Below are 19,560 nucleotides of genomic sequence, written 5' to 3' on the forward strand. Positions count from 1 at the left end.
CTCAGCAAACTGCATTAGCATGCTGCCAGTCCTTGTGCCAAGGCGATCATTAAAAATATTAAGTTCAGCCACAAAACAATCCTTGAAAACACAATCAGTAACCTACCTTAAGCCTAACACCAAACTATATTTTATAACCCCAAGCAACTTAACTCACCTTGTACTTCCTCTGGGTATACCTCATTTTTACCAACTTCTCCTCCAGTTTCCCTTATTATACGCTCTACAGAACTCCAGATGGCAGACACAGCTTTTCCCTTGCCTACAAAACCCGTAACCTTATCAAACACAGCTATCAAGTCATCCTAGCATTACCTACCCATGAAAACCACGTTACATTGTATTTAACTACCACTTTTCTGTATCTGGTTTGAATTACATTTAACAAGTTATGTTTCAAGTTTCCTTTGCAAGTTAGCAGAATGATTACACCTACATTTGTTCTCTTTCATGAAATCTATGCTGACAAGCTAACTGAACGTAATTGCCAAATTTCTATAGGCTTTATGTTTAACATGCATCTTTATTTATTTAGGAATATGAAGTACTCACCAGCACAACAAAAACCTTGCAGTTTGGTTTTTTTCATCAACTCAATAAAACCTGTCTGTAAGAAACACTTCCAGAACTACCAAAGCTCTGTGAACAAATTCAAAAGGATGCATTACAAAGTTTCCTCGTATCAAACACTAGAGAAATCTATACTAGACAAAGGATACAACAATGGCCTCAAGAAGAGGGAAGGGGGGGAAGTTTCCTTGCATTCAGACCTAGCTTTTATAGGCAGTGATTAAATGTCATAGGCAAATCCCCTATTTTGCAAGGGCATGAAACCAGACAAGCAAGTGCCACAGGACACGCTGAGTAACCTCTGTTTGTCAACTCCTTATTGTGATCTTAAGGCAATGACAGGACCTCCTTTTCCCAACTTCTCCCTACAGCACGGATGGCAGCTCCCTGAGCTGTCAGCACCCTGGACCTCACTTTCCACACAGAGATTTAGAGCACGCCATTGCTGCTGCACCTAGATTAAAAGCACAAGGGAAGGGAGAGGGGAGATGCCATAAAAATGCTTGTTGCTTTCCACGCGTAGGTAGAAGATGGGCAGAGTGCAGTTTTTCACATGGCTAATGGGTCTGATACCACTTCCACATGAGATTTATGTTAAAAAGATAACTTTCCTCACTTTTCGTTTTCATTTCTGTTCCTTTCTCTATCCGACATTTCATCCTAGGAAGGAGAAAGAGCTGCTCATTTCTGTGGCAGGAAAGAACAATCTCAGATTTATAACATGTGAGGAACCCATCACGGTGATAGAGCAATCTTTCCAGCAGACATCTCTCCATTACCAAAGCTGATGTCTCCCTGCCCCAACGCCACTTCAGGGCTGATCCGTCAGTCCAGGAGGGGGGCTAACAGCAGCCATCTTCCATGCACATTTTTTATCTCCAGCTCAGCAAACTGCAGCTCTTCTTAAACAAACTCCTCAAATGCTGTTTCACCACTTTTTTTTTTTTTTAAACAAATGCCTTTGAATGAAACCAATTTCAGCAGCATATCTTCTGCACTTCATTCTCAGTTTTATTTTCTGAAGTTAGTTTAATTCTTATGAAAAGAAATAATGGGCAGAGATGAAGGCTTCCACGCACTGTGCTGACAACATACTGGTTGGAGAAATGGTGTAGTTAATAACGTGAACTTGATGTATGTAAGCACAGCTGGCTTGGGAGCATTTTTTCAGTAACACTAATTTATACTTTTGCCTTTATTTTGTGTTTTGGTTTATGATTTTGATCAGCCACGAGAATGAGCTCTCAGCTGCTTTCTGCTAAACTGGTTAAAAGAAAAAACCGAACATGTGACCTTTATTAGTTTATTAGACTTCCCTACATGATTAGATTAAAAAAAATCAGCACTCAGCATTAAAGGCTGTCAGGTACCTTCAGGACTCCAAGGACTGTACTGCAACTGCTGGGGGGGGGGGAAGGGAGGAGTGAATTGCAAGTCCCCACTGTATGTGCTCATTAACCATTTTCAAATCACATGAACTTCTTCCCTCAATCTTGTTTTTTAGCATCTTAGATCAATGTTTTCTGTACAAAATGTGCATTACCACCACCATTAGGTGTCAGGCCCCTTCTTCCCCTGCCCTGCCAGCACTCTCTACATTCATTATCTATTTAAGTTATTAAAGAAGAAGGAAAATATAGCAGGAGAAGGAAAAATGGCAGAAATGGGAGACACTCAAGAGTTATCATTACATGGGTCTTCACATCCCCCAACAGACACAAAAAATTGCTTGTACTTTATCAGCAACGTAAGAACCAGAAACAGGACCCACGTGCAAACCCTTCCTTGTGTTGAAACCCACAGAAGTTATGAACAACACTTCAAGAAGCATGAGAGCCTACTACCAAAACTGAAACAACTTCTCAATCAAAAAGATGTAGTCAAGCTGCAACAAAGCTTTCTACCTGCAAACAGCATTACTGCAACAGAAAGACACACACACTGCCCTTACAACACTGGAAACAGGACTTACTTTCATGCTATCTTCTTAACACTTTTTTTTTACCACAAGAACACTAAATCTGAAACCCTCAAATTGTCACTTTTTCTCCTTCACAGAAGGGATCAGCGGCAGTCTGTGACATTTCCAAGGCAGTTTTACACAGAGGTAACAGTAACATTCCTAAATACAAAATCCAGAAGCATCTCCATTCCTAGGCACCTCAAATGTATTTTCTGAGAACTGTTTTGAACACAACTTCACATCCAGGAGAAGATGAGAGCATTCATCACAGGAATTCCATTTGAGAAACGCTCAGCAATTGGAAAATTAATGTCACCATCATAACCAAACTCCCATTGTGTGGCCAAAGCCGAATTTGTCAATCTGCCCTTTGTTGAAACTCAGTGGAAACGCTCTTCCAGCTTCACTACAGATAAGCAAGTTAATCACCTGATTTAAAGGTAGGCTGCTCTTTATATCAACCCTGAAGCAAACCGACAGCAGTTAGGGCTTTTACAGTGACAGTGTTATGATCAATGTTGCAGTCTCAGGTGTTAATGCGTCATTTACCTTTAAAAGCAAATGTAATAACCCAGAAAGATCAATATTGTAAGTTCTTTATTCCATGTTAAATTACTGTGAATTCATTGCATTACAGAATTTCACAGTAACATTAGCAACAGTGTAAAAATGTTGATGCAAGGATGACCAACATACTGTTTTTATCAGCCCTTAAACTCTTACAGAAAGCACAGCGAAACTGCAAAAAAAAGTCAGAGAAGTATTATGGTAGGGATGTTACTGTTTGTGCAAAATCAGCTGAAAAGCTCAACAAACAATAACTGCACAAGTCTCCAAAGTATAGAATGAAAAAATACAGGAACAAGCGAACACCTAAAATCAAGCAATACTTGCCTATTTCCCCCAAGGAAAATACAGAATCACAGAATCTTCTGAGTTGCAGTGGGACTTTTAAAGGTCCCCTAAAATGAGCAGGGACACCTACAGCTCCACCAGGGACTCAGAGCCCCATCCAGTCTGACCTCCAATGTCATCAGGGATGGGGCACCACCCACCACCTCTCTGAGCAACCTGTGCCAGTGCCTCACCACCCTTATCATAAAAAACTTCCTTAAAACAGTTGTAGTTTGATGCTATACTACAGTATATGGTACTACTAACTGTGGGTACTAGGATACCAGTTGCTGGATCATCTGTAGAAGGCTTTTATTGCTTTTTATTTCTTTTTTTAGAAGCACATAAATATGAAACCGCTCCAGTTTTCATCACTGGATGTTCAGAACATCAGCAATGGCTTTCAGCTGCAATGAGAACTGAAAGACAAAGGTTTGGGCCAAGGATAAGTTTATTTGTCCCCGTGACTCAGGCCAGAAACCCCAGAAACTTGACTCAGAGCTCCTGTTCTAATGCCCACTACCTGTCTGCTGTAACTGTCACAGCTAACGAAGTCATAGTGAAGCCTCTTAAACACTTCAGTATGGCATTCTTGTCATAGTTAATCTTAACAACAGTCCACATGTGCTGGACTAAACATCAAGGCTTTTTTTTTTCCCCAAACAAAAAACACAACTCATGTTTGGCCTAATAAAAGAATCTGTTTTGCAGCCAACTCAACTAACTTCTGCAAGGATAATCATATTTAAAAGCAAAGATCACCTCAAGTTTTGTTTAATTTGATACTGTTATGCATAGTCACTCATTTGGTACGTCCTGCAAACTGTCCATGTCTAAGAGCAGATACAATCTGAGTGGAGCAGAGAGACTTTGATTAAAGCAAACACAATCTCAACGTAGCATACTTGAGAAAGTACACTAGCAGATCGTTAAGAAAAAGGACCGTGCTAAATGAAGTGTACATTGAAAGGTAGATTTGCTACATCTGTACATCTCCAAAGACAGTCACTGTCAAACATACAAATACTGGAAAAAAAAATGTTGAGTAAAAATGTTACGACTGTAGTTTAAAGAATGTGAATAAAAGGAAAGCTCAGCTCTAATTGAAATGCTGCCTGAGTCACCTCTACAACCAAAGGGCGATTGGGTTTGTGCTCTGGTTCTGTACCTGCAAACACCAAGCAAAGGAGCCGGGCAGGGCAGAGCACAAAGGCAGCCAGGCTGGCTCTGAGAAAGCACAGCCAGATCCAGCCACACTTACAGCCTCTGCCACAGCAGAAAAGCTGCCAACAGAGAAGCATCTTCAGAGCAGAGACACAGCAGCACTCACTCTGGGGCTCACAAGGACAGATAGGAAGGATGAGAGGTACCAACCTGTCATGGAAAGCCAGGGAGAGAGCTGCACTCAGCACTGCCAGTCTCTCATGGAGACAGCTACAAATACAATCAAGAAGTACTGTTTTACAGAAATCCCCAGAAAGAGCTTCCCAGACACTGGGTTTTGTTTGAGTGGCAATAAAACCAATACTGCTAACAAACTTTGTTTATATGGAAAATAATCAAATTCAGTGTTCTTCACCTTCTAAAAATCTTGCATTTTTTTTAGTAACTCACTGTAAAAACCTCTTCAGTTTAGTTTATATTCTTATGCTAATGTTTTAGCTCTTTTTCCCCCCTCCAAAACCACAATACAAACCTTTCACATTACATTACGTATTAGCAAACATCCACTTTCACTTTATGTGACCAGAGGCCGAGGACGCTACGATTTAAAGACCCATCACATATCTTTTTTGGTTCTAAGCACGCTTCCAGCAGCACGTATCTGCACGCACAGAGCCAGAACAACCTCACGAAAATTTCTGATCCTCCTGTATCAGTGCTTTCACAAGTGTTGCCTCTGTGAAAGATGTGTAAGAGTAATGAAACTCCTGGCCGCGGCTTTAATCTCTTGTCACTGCTGTAACGGGTGGATCAGAGCATAATTCGGCCTTATCGTTCTGCTCATCTCCTGTGTTGACAATAGAAATCCTCCTGTTAGTTTTTCTTACACAAACGTGACCCTAACCTGATATGATGCTATTTTCTCAGCTGTGTAACAACAGCCTCCGACCGGGCGCTTTCTAAGCTGCATTACCGCATTTTGAGATACTTTCGGGGCCACTATCAGCAAATTAACACTTCGTACAAATTTAGCCAAAATCAATTTTAAATTCGTGAACAATATAGCGTGACTTCACTTTCTGACACATTCACACTGCTGAAAATACTTGACTACTTCCTGCTTCACACACTTCAACCCGCAGTATGGATGCTCAGACTTAGGAAAACATTCCGGCATAAATTAGTGGCATTAACACGTTCTGAATGTCTATTTGACATTTTAAAAAATTGATCATTAGTGTTTTTTTGGAAGTTTTCTGGTGGGAAACGCATACATTGCTTGCTTTTATGTCTGCATATTCATCAGTTTAAAACAATTTTAGATCCCGGTCTCTTCGGCACGGCGTTTTAGTACTTGCTAGCACTGGGATTTTGCACCATAGCCCTCGATTTATAGCCCTCATTTAGCCATCATGCTATTCAAAACCCTGACTTTAAATATCCGCCACACAGATACGAGTAACAAAAAGAGACCGAGTATAGCTATTGTGCCTTCAAAGAAAAGCAATAAACCATTCTGCTTGCTCTCCTTCATGTTCTTTAATTCATTTCATTTCATTTTAACTACCCAGAACAATTTCACCAGCCATTAGCCCGGAATGAAACCTTACAAAGGCTGATTGTTGTTGTAAAGATGGGTCCCGGCACCCCCTCCCCCTCCTTTTCATAAGTTTTGGGACCAATAGGCTACTTCATAGCTACAGCTTTGTTTTTTAAAAGAGAATTCCTGCGAAGCAAAAGGACAGACGAACTGCTTCGCATTCACATTCAAAAGACTCCACAGCAACATCCACGCGGAGCCGCTCCGGGACCCCGCAGGGAGGCCGGGCCGCCGGGCGGGAGTTTCGCTCTGAAAGGAGCGCTGAGGCGCCGGACTCGGCCGTCCCTCAGCCGGAGCAGCGCAGCCGGGCGGCCCCCGCCCGACGAGCCGCGCCTCCGACCGGGATCCGTAACCGCGGCACATCCCCACAGGACGCGCAGAGCCCTGCGGAATTCAGATCTGTTTTCGTGTGATCCCACCCAGCGAGCGGATCAGAGAAATCTTTTCCAACAAAGCGTCAACAAACTGTCTGCGCAGACAACTCCCTCCTCACTTGGTACATCGTGCGCTTCGTATTATTTCTGTTCCTCGGTTCAGTGTCGCACTTGGCAGAAGAGCGAGCACCGCTTTCCCATCGTAACACAGCTCGGTGCTGGAAGCTGCGAAGCCTTCAGGACTTCCGTGCGGCTCCACCTGGGCCAGCACCCGGCCGCAGGCGGGCAGCGACCCGAGGAGGCCGGCCTGTTCCCCAGCGAAAAAACCTGAAGGAAATTCAATGCAACAATACGAGCCAAAAATGACTTTTCGCACGGTGACAAAAAACTTGGAACATTATCTTATGTTGAGTGTGAGGGTGTCTATAAACAGAGCTGCTTTACCCCATCTGAGCTGTTAGTGGCGATGCCAATAATGAGCGTTTTAAAGATCTTCTCTGCAAAACTGCAGATCTTACGATTCACTTCCAAATTATGTAAATGAACGCCACATCAAACTAAGTAATTTTAGAGGTATGCTTCTTAAAACAGACATAAATAAAACCTGCCACAATGCAAATTCATCGACGTGATATAAAGTGACAGAAATCTATCAAAAGAAAATCTAAATGAAGACAAATAGATGGAGGAATGTTTAAGCACATATCTCTTACAGATGTCATAAACAGAATCAAACAACCTCTAACCCAGCTGTATCATACGCCTGCATTCACTTACAGTGCTTCTTGTCACTATTTTCCACTATCGGTTTGAAGATTATTCAGTTCAAACCAAACCTGAACTTCCTTAAACATGGAGGATCTCTCACCAGGCTGTGATTTGCACTACAATGGCATTATTGATGCTTGACAGTCGAACAATCTATTGCATGACAAACTACATGTTCTAATCCACGTAAGTTTAAATTAACTCAGCTATTCACACAGAACCAAGTTTCACACGGAAAAATGGTCACAGTGACAAGTCCCCAGCCACCCGCCAGCCCCTAGCCTTGTCCTCCACACCAGTGCCAGTAAGACACGGCTTGTTTGGTTGTTCTAAACACAGACAGATTTGGAAGTGTTAAGCGATCTTGTGTATCTTCTATACAAACCCAGTGCAGCATCATGACAAAACCCACTAACTGCAGGTCTCTACCTCTGCAGAAGTCATGTGAAAAAAAAAACCAGACATCCCATACTGCCAGGTAGGTAAAACAGTAACAGAACTGGAATAAGATTGCAGGCAAAAAGAAATTACCTTTGATTTCAACAGAAGCAAGAGATCTCAAACTCAAGTGCCAATACACCACAACTAGCTCTCGTACAGAACCACATCTGATTAAATTCCACTTATACAAGCAGTGCTTACTGATTAAACTTCTATGGAACCGTCTCCTATTCTCCTACACAATACTATTGTTACTTGTTTTATAGGCAAGTCGAGATCTTCTGCAAATGGAAGCATGAACTGCTCCTCATCTTGGGGCACATTCAAAGCACACAGCACCTTTCAGATACTATCACACTGAATTAAAATGTCTTGTTATAATGTCATGTGATCCAACAGTTAACACTGCAAGATGAATTAAGACTTCCCTGAAAAGGAAACTGTGGTATATACATTTTTTAAAGTAAAAGAACACTTATCCCCACATCTGATATTTATTTGAACATCAACTCTTCACCTTCTATGCAGATTATGTCCTGCAGTCACCCTGCTTTGCACTTCGTCATTAGATATCTCAATTAACAGTAGTGGTTCTGGGGCAAGACCTCAGTCTACAAGAGCTAAACATCCAAAAGTACAAAAAACTTCCTTCTTTAGACTGCTTAAGCATATGATTACATACAATCATTAAAAAACCTACCTATGGAATCCACGCCCTAATCAATTAAAAAAAAACAAACATTTTAAAAATAATCCCTAACAGAATCCTTTTCTCCATTTACAGGTCATTTTGATCATCTGCCTCACAGACGCTCTTCTGCTAATGCTACATCCTGCCTGGTACCATACAGCAACAGCAAAGGGCCCAATATGCAAATTCAACGTGAAAACATTGCCTTTGTAGAGACTAGCAAATAGAGAACTCACTGTATACACACACACACCTACACCTGAAAAGGTCAAACTACAAAGAAAAGAGGGTTTTAGCAATTTAAATAGTACTTTGGCAAGGGAGAAAAATGTAAGTTTTACTTCATCAGAAAGCAGAGTCCTTCAGAGCACTGCCAGGCAAGCAGCAACATGGAGGAGTGGTGAGGCTGAGTTGGCCATCTGGCTCCCAAAGCAATCACCCCAAGGAAAAAAGAAAATCAAGCGGTCAAATCGACAGTCCTTTCAGATCCCATTGTGTACTTCCTTCTTGCAGAGATAGCTTCTTGTTAGATTCCATTGAGCAGCTGAGAACTCAAGTGTTGCAGTCCATGCTGAGGGCTCTGGGAAACCCAGGCAATGAAGCTGGAAGTACTGGCTGCTAATCACAAAGCAGCCCCACGGGGATCAAAGGGGAGTTAAGAAACGCACTCCCTTCTACCAACAGCCTGCATCACAGGTGTGGACAGAAAGTAGAAGAGTGACTGGGAATAGGGAAGGCCAATTTACAAGTTCATGTTGTCAACAAATAACTTTGTTTTCATACACACAACTATCACAGAACAGGAGAAAAGGGGGACAAAAAAAAAAAGACTGCTCTAAACAAGCAGAGTTTCTCTACAACTGCCTGTTTGTTCTTTCCATCCTCGCTGCTTACAGTGGCACAGAACACAGGCTGGCACTCAGGGAAAGCAGCAATAAGCAATATGCCTTCTAAGCACAGTATCCTAGCTCAGCCTGATCCCACAGCTGCAACAACTTCCAACTCTACCAATTCTACTTATCCTGCACATTAAGATGCTACATATGAAGCATTATCAAAGAAAGTTCAAACTCCATAGATAGCACTGTAATGGCTTAAGGTTGTCAGATGTAGTCATCACTTGTTGCAGTTCATGATAAAAATAAACCGCTCAGCAGGTGCAGGTCCCCTGCCAGACCAAGACCAAAATTTGGGCTTCTAATCAACGTACATTTCAGAAACCATTACAGAAGATGTGTCTTATCTTTTCCCAGTATCAAGGAAGTCCCAAGAAATATTCCAACTTGCTTAGAGGACTATTAGGACATTTTACAAGCATGTGGTTCTCTGTCAACTCACCAGCCTTCACTGTGCTCATCCATGCATCCCACAGTAACCGCACACAGTGAACAGAACCGAAGGAAGAACCACAGCAGCTCCAGAATATACAAAGCTTGTGAGTCTCTTGATGTCATTTTCACAATAAAGAGTTTAACAGGGCTTTCATAGCAAACGAGGGGCTCCACCTCCAAGCTTGGACAACTTTACCTTACGTTAAGATTCCATTATGAACTCCTGACTACACCGCAAATGAACGCGAGTCCTATTTCCTTCAATGCATCTGTCATGTACCATTATACGTGGCCATTATACGTGGCAAAGCAACTGCTTCACAGGAATAGAGTTGTCACTTCTAACTGAAGTGAAAGAAGCATACAGTCATCCACTTTGTGAGGTTTCCCAAGGCCTGAAGCCATTCTTTACTCAGAAGACACCTGATACAAGGGCACAGGAAATACAAGCCAGCTGTACTTTAATATTATTATTGACTAAGAAGTTGAACAAGATACGTCAGGGAACTTAAATGGGACCAAATATTGAACAGTTGTTGTTAATGCTGCCTCTGTTGACATACTAATGACAGCCATCTACAAGAGCTGGCATTCACTGAGAATCTAACCGGGTTGTGTTAAGAATGGTAAACTAGATATGAACCTCTCTGTTGAATCAAGACAGACTACCCAAATAAAACAAAAAGCACAACACCTCTGGTATGAACCTTCTGCAGTCCAAGCTCACTGTTTAAGCTGCTGCATAACCCTCTAACCTGGCATCTGCACTGGCAAAACACGCTCACATATTCTCATGTGCAAAGAAGTCTCAGAACAAACAAGAGAGTTCCACAACAGATTTTCCTTGTTATTTAAGCAAATACCCCGTTTTACAGGTGCAGTAACTTAAGATGTTTTTAGAACAACATGTTGGTTTTATAAAAAGATACTTAAAATCGGTAGAAATAGAGCATTATCTAATACTCTTATTAACTGCAGTTTGCTTAATTGCAATCTTTAAGTCCTAAGTACAACTAAAATTGTCAGACACATTTAATTGAAATACTATCCCTAGAGCTAAACGCAGTGTTTTTCTAACAAGGTATATGCCATTCATGAATAGCCAACTGTTCCCCTTCCATGGAGAAGCCCACAGGGAGTGCGGGGGGGGGGGGGGGGGGGGGGGGAAGAGAGGTGAACTACAGAACAGGGCAGGGGGGAGGAGAAGCATTTGCTTTGAGGGTTTTTTTTGGGTTGTGAGCTTCACTTTTTTTCCTGTCGCTTGATTGGTAATTTGTTTTGTTCTGGATTTAATCAAATGATCTTTGTTTCCTCTTTTTTCCCCCAGTATATCAAGACATCAGCCTTCATTTGAAAAATAATGTTTTCTTTCTTCCTAGGTCTCCTCACCTTCCCTCCATCTCCACTTCTAATGCATTTTTAATAAGGTAAGCACAATCAAACCCCCAAAAAGACTAAAAACTGAAGAACAGGAATTTGTAAAAAAAAAAAAAAACAGGTATTTCATAGTTTTAAAGCGAATTCATAATATTAGATTAAGTTTTATTATGTGCAAAGCTGATAATACTTTATTCCATTCTACATCATTGCCTAGCAATCTTTTATTGGTTCTTACTATCTCTCAGAGATACTTAGCAGCACAGAAGTCTTGTAGGCCCAGCCAGCATTACCTGTCTGTTAGTACATACTTCTTACTCATTCCTCATGAGATTCTGAATAATTGGCATTTCTCTGCTCAAGGGTTTCTCCTTGATCACAACAGATACTATGCCTGTCTGTCACCTCCTCTCCAGTTAGCCTACAGAATCCTTCTTTCCTTCCATAAGAACACCTAAGCAGTCTGAACAGATTTTTGGTGTATGTTGGCCAAATGAAGCATTGTGTTTGCTCAGGTAAGACAGAAAAGTCTCTTCATTTCCAGCAATTACATTCAATGCAAGTATTATGTTAACAAGTTTACCTATAAAATATTATTGTCAGTTAAGGAGTAAAAGTATTTCTGCATACTACTACTGCTGTTATGAAGCTCACAAAAAAGGAAAAACACCTCCCTGACTCATTACCTACCTCTCCCAGGTATACTCTAAGGTTACTGCACGTATTCATTGAAAAACTATCCACAAGATTCTGGGGTCAAAGTGGCTTCCTATTTAGTGGGTTTGGTTTTATTTCTGTTTCGGGGGGTTTCTATGTTTTGGTTTGGTTTTGGATGTGGGCGGGTTTTTTTGGTTGCTTATTTATGAGTAAATAGCGCCTACAGACCAGTAAACATCCATGGTACCTCAACATAGTTTGGATAGAAACTACTTCAATTTATCCTGATATAAATATGCTGCAACTTGCAACCACAGTCCCAAATTAAGAGCCTAAGTGCAAAAATAATAACACCAGAATTCCCACTGTATACACCATTCAAAAAGGAAAGTGTGTTCTGTAAACCAGTGTATGAAAGTAATGGGCGTATCAATAACATTCTGTCCAACAAAAAGCTGCATCTTGATAAAAACTTATCCTGAGACAGTACTGCTTAAAAACTAGTGATGAATATATTTACTTGGAGTAAGAAAAGTCTTTAATTTCTTTCTATTTTTCCTCTCTATAAGGAAAATCAGAACAGCAGCAGTACTACTGGTGTGTAAGGTATGTAGTTGGAAGGCTGAACAACCCCGTAACACACATTTGGATAATCTGATTTCGTTATTCATCTCAAATTCCACTCAACATGTTCTTGTTAGCAACTCCCCACACCAAAATTAGTCTCTCTCAAGTAGCAAGTGGAGCATACACAGCAACCTCCATCAAAGAGACGATTAACAACTGCTACAAAAAAATAATTACATGTAAAGATGGTTTGAAAGACAATACTGTATCTACAGTGACCTCACTGTATTCACAGCACTGATAAAACCATCTTCCTTTTAAAAAAAATAGTGCTTTTTTTATTCATCAAAAGAGAAAAGCCCCAAGGTCACCTGTCAATAACAGAACAAACCCTCAGTAAATCACAGTGCTTCACAAATAAATTCCTCATCAGTAATTAAAACCAGGCCTCTCTGGCCCTGTGTTATCAGCTCATCAAATTCATTGCTCATCTAGAATAACAGATCCACATCTGCAGTCATTACAGCATGCCAGATAAATCAATCCTCTCAATGATGCTTTGAGCCATCTCTGCTCCCTTTTAACCAGCCCGATATTTATTTCCCCCTGACACTTCTGACATTCTATTTACTGTAGGCAAATGGAACTCATACGGCACCTTGTAATGGCTTTACCAAACCCCATTGTGGGGCACATCTTCGAAGACTGATGGTTGCAATAAACAAGGTTTTATGGTGTAAGTGTGAGCTTCCAACTTTTTTTTTCCCCAGGAATCCGACTTCTGCAGTGAAGGTTTATTACATTTGATTGCAGGTGGAAAAGCTATATTCACTTGGAGTCCTATTAGCTAAAAGCAAGCAGAAAACTTCTGAAATAATACTATTTGTGTAATTTTATTCTTGCACTGATAATAATACAGAATAAAGCATGTCCTTGGCAGGCATCAGAAAGAAAACTCATAGTTTATCATTCCACCTCCACTCTCCCTCTGACCAAATCAAACACAGTCTCCTCTGATAAACCTCAAAAACAGAACAGCAGCAATACATAATGGCTGCCTATGTACAAAGTACGTACCAAAACTTTCCTAATATGCATTGTTGTTTTCATATTTGACGTGTTTATATAGATATCCATAAACATGGAATGAATTACCTTTCTGTGGCATCCATAGCCAGCCAAAGTCATAGGCCTCCTTCACTGCAGAAACCAAAAATTCTCACCGTCGGGTTACCGGACAGCACACACGCCTAAGGCTGCTGCTTTCAAAGTGAGAACAAATTGTTTCCTTGAGACTACAACAAAGAGCACAAAAACTACTTTTCAGTATAAATCTTGATTGTTTGTACACTATCACAGCTGCTCTATTCAAACAAATTGAGTGAAAATCTGTCTAAATTGAGAAGGAAAACAATTTCTGAAGTCTGAAAGAACCTCCCAGAACATAACATGCATTAAAGGCTCCAAGTTCAGCAATTCCGAGATCTTCATCAGATATACCCCCTTATGTGAGGGTGACATACTTACACATAGGAAAGCATATTTATACACTATATGCCTAAAAGCATATTCTATCCAGCCATTAACCTAGCTGCAGTACTATAAATCCATAGTTTCTATGCTGCAACAAGGAGAAGCACGCGGCGTGTACGCTGACTACCAAAACAGGTTTCTCGTGTAGCAGAGAACTCAGTAAAGAAAGGCAATCCAGCTCAGGAAACCAAAGCCTATCCCAGTTAGCCAGCTGCACTGCAACTGGATCTGTGTCACTTTGCACAAACCATCCTTAAAAATGAGCAGCGCTCCACACTGCGCCTGTAATTATGCATGGCTTAAAATTGACTTGCATTAAATTACTGTCACAGGGTCAGCGGAGCTCTCCTTTGGCATATATTAAAATTTTATTTCTAACATGAAAAGACTTCTAAGTCCATTTTTTCAGCAAAAATAAAGCTAAAGCCTATAGGAGGCTATGAATTCTCAGATGCTCTTTTGAACACTGATTCAAACATGACAGGATATAGTCTTTTCCTTAATGAAAAATCTATATTTATCACTCTATTGTTCTTGTGTACTGATCCTACTGCTCTCTGAGGCCAAAGTTTGAATATATTGGATTTTGAAATAATAGCCCAAGGCTCTGAGACACTGAATTGTGATATATAAATGATGAGACGGTAGTTGCCTATTTCTCTTTCTCACCACAAAGAGAAAATGCGCATTCCAGATTGAAATCCTTTCCAGTCTACATCATCTGTGCAGTGGTAATTATGTTGGGATATCCACAAAACTACAAACAACAAAATCAGATTTTACTTGGAAAAATAATCTACCTGTTCTAAAAATGAATCTGTGATTTGTAGCTTAAAAATGAGTGAAAGTCAATTTCTATCGAGCCACAGATTTGGGAAGTTGAATTTGTTTGGCTTCTTTTAATTCCATTTGAGTTTGCTCATAATAAAGAAGCAAAACATTTTAAAACAATAATTTGGGAGAAGGATTTATGGACTGAATTTATTATACACTTTACAGTTAAATTCTTTGGTAAAATAGAGGTTGAAAAAGAAGAAAACCCACGCATATGGCTTGTTAGTGCTTTCAGAAGAGCAGAGAGAAAAGTTACTTTTTAATTTATTATAAAATTTAAGCAACCGTTATCATGAATACACAGGAGAGAATCCAGAGAAAACGACAGGGACTTTTCACCATCACCCAACAATAATACAGACTTTCTATCCTATAGATTTCTACCAAGTTGAGCTTTCTCTACTACTGTATTTTCAGTCCCTGAGGACTGTGTCTAGATTTTGTTTCCCAGATGCATCAAACCTCACTTTTCATTTCATGACTCAGGCTTTAGTTTTCAAAAGCAGCCACAGAAATATGCATCTTGCCTCAAAAACCATTAGATTTTCATACAAACCTGTAGATCTCTGATCTTTCTGATCTTCACTCCTTTCGTCAAGTACCTGAAATCTGAGATCTGAAATTCATAAAATTACTTCAGCAGTTCAACATACAGTGCCCTACTGACAATTAACACTGCAGAGAAATGCTGAGATGACTGAAACAAAATCACAAAGGCAAATAAGTCTTCATAACACTTTACAGAAATCTTCTTTAAAATTGTTAGTTATATCATGCAGACACGTATGTTTGTATACATGTATCATACACACAAATAAAAGAACCATGCATCAAGCAACAGACCATGCCATGCTATTTTATCTAGGCATACTGTGCTTCTGCTAAGCTACACAAATCTAAGTTCTTTGATCACCAAAATCAAATGCAACCTCAGTTTTGCAAATCTTAAAGCAGATACTTCCATTAGCTGCATTCCATAGCATCCAGCAAGATCAATTCTGCACTGATTCAAAGGAACAAAAACCATAACAAACCTACTCCCTTCTGCAGGACACAGCACCTTCTTATATTGTTTCTAACCAAAAAGTCACTCATGCTAAATTAGATGTGAGCTGATGGTCAAACACGATGACACAAGGCTGTTCAGTCTATAAAGTGTGTTCTGTGTACCCCACTCCCACGTGCTTTGGAATACTGGGTTCTGAAAAAACAGCATCTGGAATGTTTACTTCAGAAGAGGTTTAACGTGTTTTTTACCTGTGGAGAACAAGACCAATGGCAGCCTGCTGCTGGCACAGTGCTGGGAACATAGCTGTGCTCAACTTAGGAACCGAACCTGGCATCTCCACAACTGAGGGCTCAAAACATGGCTGCAGCTGTGCTCACATGTGCCCCTTCCTTTGCACTACAGTGCTTCTCCATCTGTTTGCTCAGCTTATTCAATTAAAAAAACCTGTAGAAGACTACTTAGTACCTGATGCTTTTGTTAAGTTTCCTCCCACACTTGTTAAGCAGCTGTGATCACTGAGGGGTCATGAGAACAGGGCAGGATGGACTGGGAATGCACAAGCTGGAAGGAGCCTGAACTTTCCCTGCCAGAAGTGGTGAGCTGCCCCATCTGCTCAGCCAGTACTGTGCCATAGCACCTCGGGGCACTGTGCAGCAGTGGATGCCAGCATCTACTCCAGAAGCTTACATCATTCTGATGTCATTCCATTTTCTGGTTGGTTTTTAAGTTAGATCAGTAGCTATTTCCAAGAGAGACTTCAGCTGCAGAAGCAGGGTGACAGAAGGTGCTTACTTGGATTGACAAGTTATTACGACCTCCAGATACTTAGGGCTGAAAGCACCCTCTGTTTTCAGTACGGTCTTTCCACTAATTTAAGTGGCTTCCTACTGATGATTCTGGTTTTGCAGATCCAGTCCTGAAGAATTATACTTTTCCTGCTACCACTGGATCCACACATGTCGAACCCATACAGCTGTGGATGAAGCACCCTGAAGTTAAACATTTAAAAGCAGCACCAGACACCCCTGAAGAGCTGAATCTCATTGACTTGTGGAAAGATCAAGCACCTCAGCAGCAGAAGGGAACGTTAAGGCTCTTTTTCCAGCTCTGACCTTGAAATCATATTGCCTCATTAGTCACCATTATGATGGCAACCCTGTGCTAATAAGTATTATTTGTAATGAATACATGATAAGGAAGTCTACCAAGACACTAAAGAAAGAATGTGACTAATTCTTTTCAACTGTCTGAAGTAAAGTAAGCTTTCTGAAATGTTTTATTAAGTGTAATGCAGAAATACTGTTCAGATATTTACTATTTGATTTCCAAACCGCCCTGTAAAGAGCCTTGAAAAAGTTTCTTTTAAAGTGCGTATGTCACCATATCAAATACTCTTTCCCTAAAAATGGCTATTTAAAATTTGTTTTTAAACAAATGCTGGGTCATAAGCAACTCTCCAGATTCAAAACACTGCATTTCAGAATACATACATTATCTTTCTAGATTATTATGCATGTATATACAGTATTATATGCAATTTGTATTTTATATATTACCCTTGGGTAATTGGTTAATAAGAGGTGATTTTTCAGTGTTGGCAATTAACAAAAAAGATCAAGCTCTCAGTGCTCCCACATAGCTCTGGCTCACATTCTTTCAAACTTTCCCTTAATGTAACACCCAAGCTATTTGCTTTTTCTCCTCATTCACTTCATATATTCCTACATATGCATTGTTAGTCTAAAAACAAGCTTCATTTAATAATGAAGAAACTTATTTGCCTTATCACAGCTAAACTGTAATCTTATCTATACAGATAAAATTGATAATTTACTGAATTATCAATGACTGTCTACTTTTATCTAAAAATAACTCACAAGAAGTTAAAACCAGTGTTTCTATGATCTATTCCCTGAGCTGCTCCCAAAACCCACAGAGCAGGCTCCGGATCCATGTGCCACCCAGCCCACGTCACAGCCGCCAACTTCTCACACAACAGTAGATATAAGGCACTGAGGAAGCCCAATGGAGAACGCCATGATCCATTACCACCAGCTTCCTTTTTGCCACCCTGCTGACCCGCTAAAGCTATGTGCTGGTAACACCAGGGGGAATCCCCTGAGGCAGCCCAGCACTCCAGCTTTCCCCAGCTGCCCAGCAGGTGCTCTGCACCTCCAGAAATGAGGAAACTGAGTCAACAAGTTTCCTACGTTCCTCAAGTTTTCATTTCAATTTGATACTTATTTCAATACACTTAACCCAGTTGGCAACTTCCAGCACTCGAGTTCCTTCCAAACGTTCATAAATACATCACAATTAACAACTAGAAGCAATCCAAAAGACAAAGAAGCTGAAAGAAGCTTACCAGTGCTGAGTAACCGCAAGTTTTTCCACCAGAAGCACCAGCGCTGCACAGACTTTTCTTGCCCTAACTTGTCCAGCCTATGAAAGCCACACATAGTCAAACACTCTCAGTGTTCAGCAGTAAAGAGTTGTAAAGTTTGCTGTACTCGCACAACACCTGCTTCAGCTTTTGTTTTAACTACTGTTAAGTTCATCTGCTTTCTAATTCCTGCAACGAGCCATCAGTGCTCAGTCTTTCCATGCTGTTTCACAGCTTTACACAACCCTCGGTCAAACGCACAGAAGCTGCTCTTCACCCACCACTCTCACTACTTCTGTTTGCTTTTGTTCTGCCAGAACACCATTACTTTCTGAATAACCACAGAATGGCTCGGGTTGGAAGGAACCATGAATAAGTACATGAAGAGCCCTGAGGCAATCTGCGTATATTTGAACTGATTTAAAATTGATGTTCTCCATTACTATTTCATCCTATTTACTGGAAGAGAGTTGCAAGGTTTAGCAACCAATTAAATAAGAGACACATGTACCAGCATGTGCAAATACGACTTAAGCACCCCTACTATCCCCCAAACACTCCCTGCCTGCTGCCAAAATTAGATCTTCATTTCCTGTGCTATCAATAGCAACAGTGAACATCTTCTGTGTGTACAAACAACTACAGCGTACCAACTCCTAACCTGACCAACACCTTCCCTTGAAGAATACCAGGCTAACGCTTTCCTGATCTTTTCTTTACATCAATTCACATACAACACGAGAAGTACAGTATATCATACCTAAATTAAAACAAATATAGCGAGCGTTAACCCATGCAAGAGAAAAGCATTGCACAAATTCTTTGAAGTGCCTTTGAAATCTATATGAAGAGCTCTTCTTAGCCCACTTCCTATCACATCAGGATCCACTGCTAAGCTTGCTTGGACCCTTTTCCACTACTGAAACATTACTTTAATATGAGTAAAATGTACGTTAACGTGAGAAACATTTTCTGTTAACTAACACAAATTAAGTTAGAGTTCTGTTTACTCTTCCTTGCACTTTTTTGATACCAATCCTGATAAATTTATTAATGGTGAATGTAACAGTACAACATCCCTCCCATAGGCATTATTTTAGAATTGTACAGCCCTAGTCATGGATCAGATCCCAGCTGCATCATACAGAACGTAATAGAACAAAAATACAGTTCCTTCTACAAACAATTTACAACTCTAACTGCTGATACAGGACAGGAAATAAAGAACACTAACAGAGCAGCAGAAAAACACTGTGCAGCTCAGTAGTTACTGGGTCTACAGGGGTTTGTATGTCTGAGGGTGCGTCTTCGTTTTGAAGTTTTTTATTTTGGGGTTGTTTTTACTTTTTTGTTTAAGTTCTTCAAAACACTGATCACCATCAAGATTTTTCATCCTCATAGCAA

General features: G+C 40.4%; 1 protein-coding gene and 1 non-coding gene across 16 annotated transcripts in view; both read right to left on the minus strand.

The window, feature by feature from the left end:
• Window positions 1-19,560, minus strand: part of DACH2 (dachshund family transcription factor 2) — a 264,998-nt gene that overhangs the window by 227,426 nt on the left and 18,012 nt on the right. The gene's annotated exons all lie outside the window — the stretch shown is intronic.
• MIR1462 (microRNA 1462) lies at window positions 4,734-4,843 on the minus strand. Its single transcript, NR_035028.1, has one exon. It is a non-coding gene; the product is annotated as a microRNA 1462 (primary transcript).

The sequence above is a fragment of the Gallus gallus genome, chromosome 4, assembly GCF_016699485.2.
Source record: "Gallus gallus isolate bGalGal1 chromosome 4, bGalGal1.mat.broiler.GRCg7b, whole genome shotgun sequence".
NCBI lineage: Eukaryota > Metazoa > Chordata > Aves > Galliformes > Phasianidae > Gallus > Gallus gallus.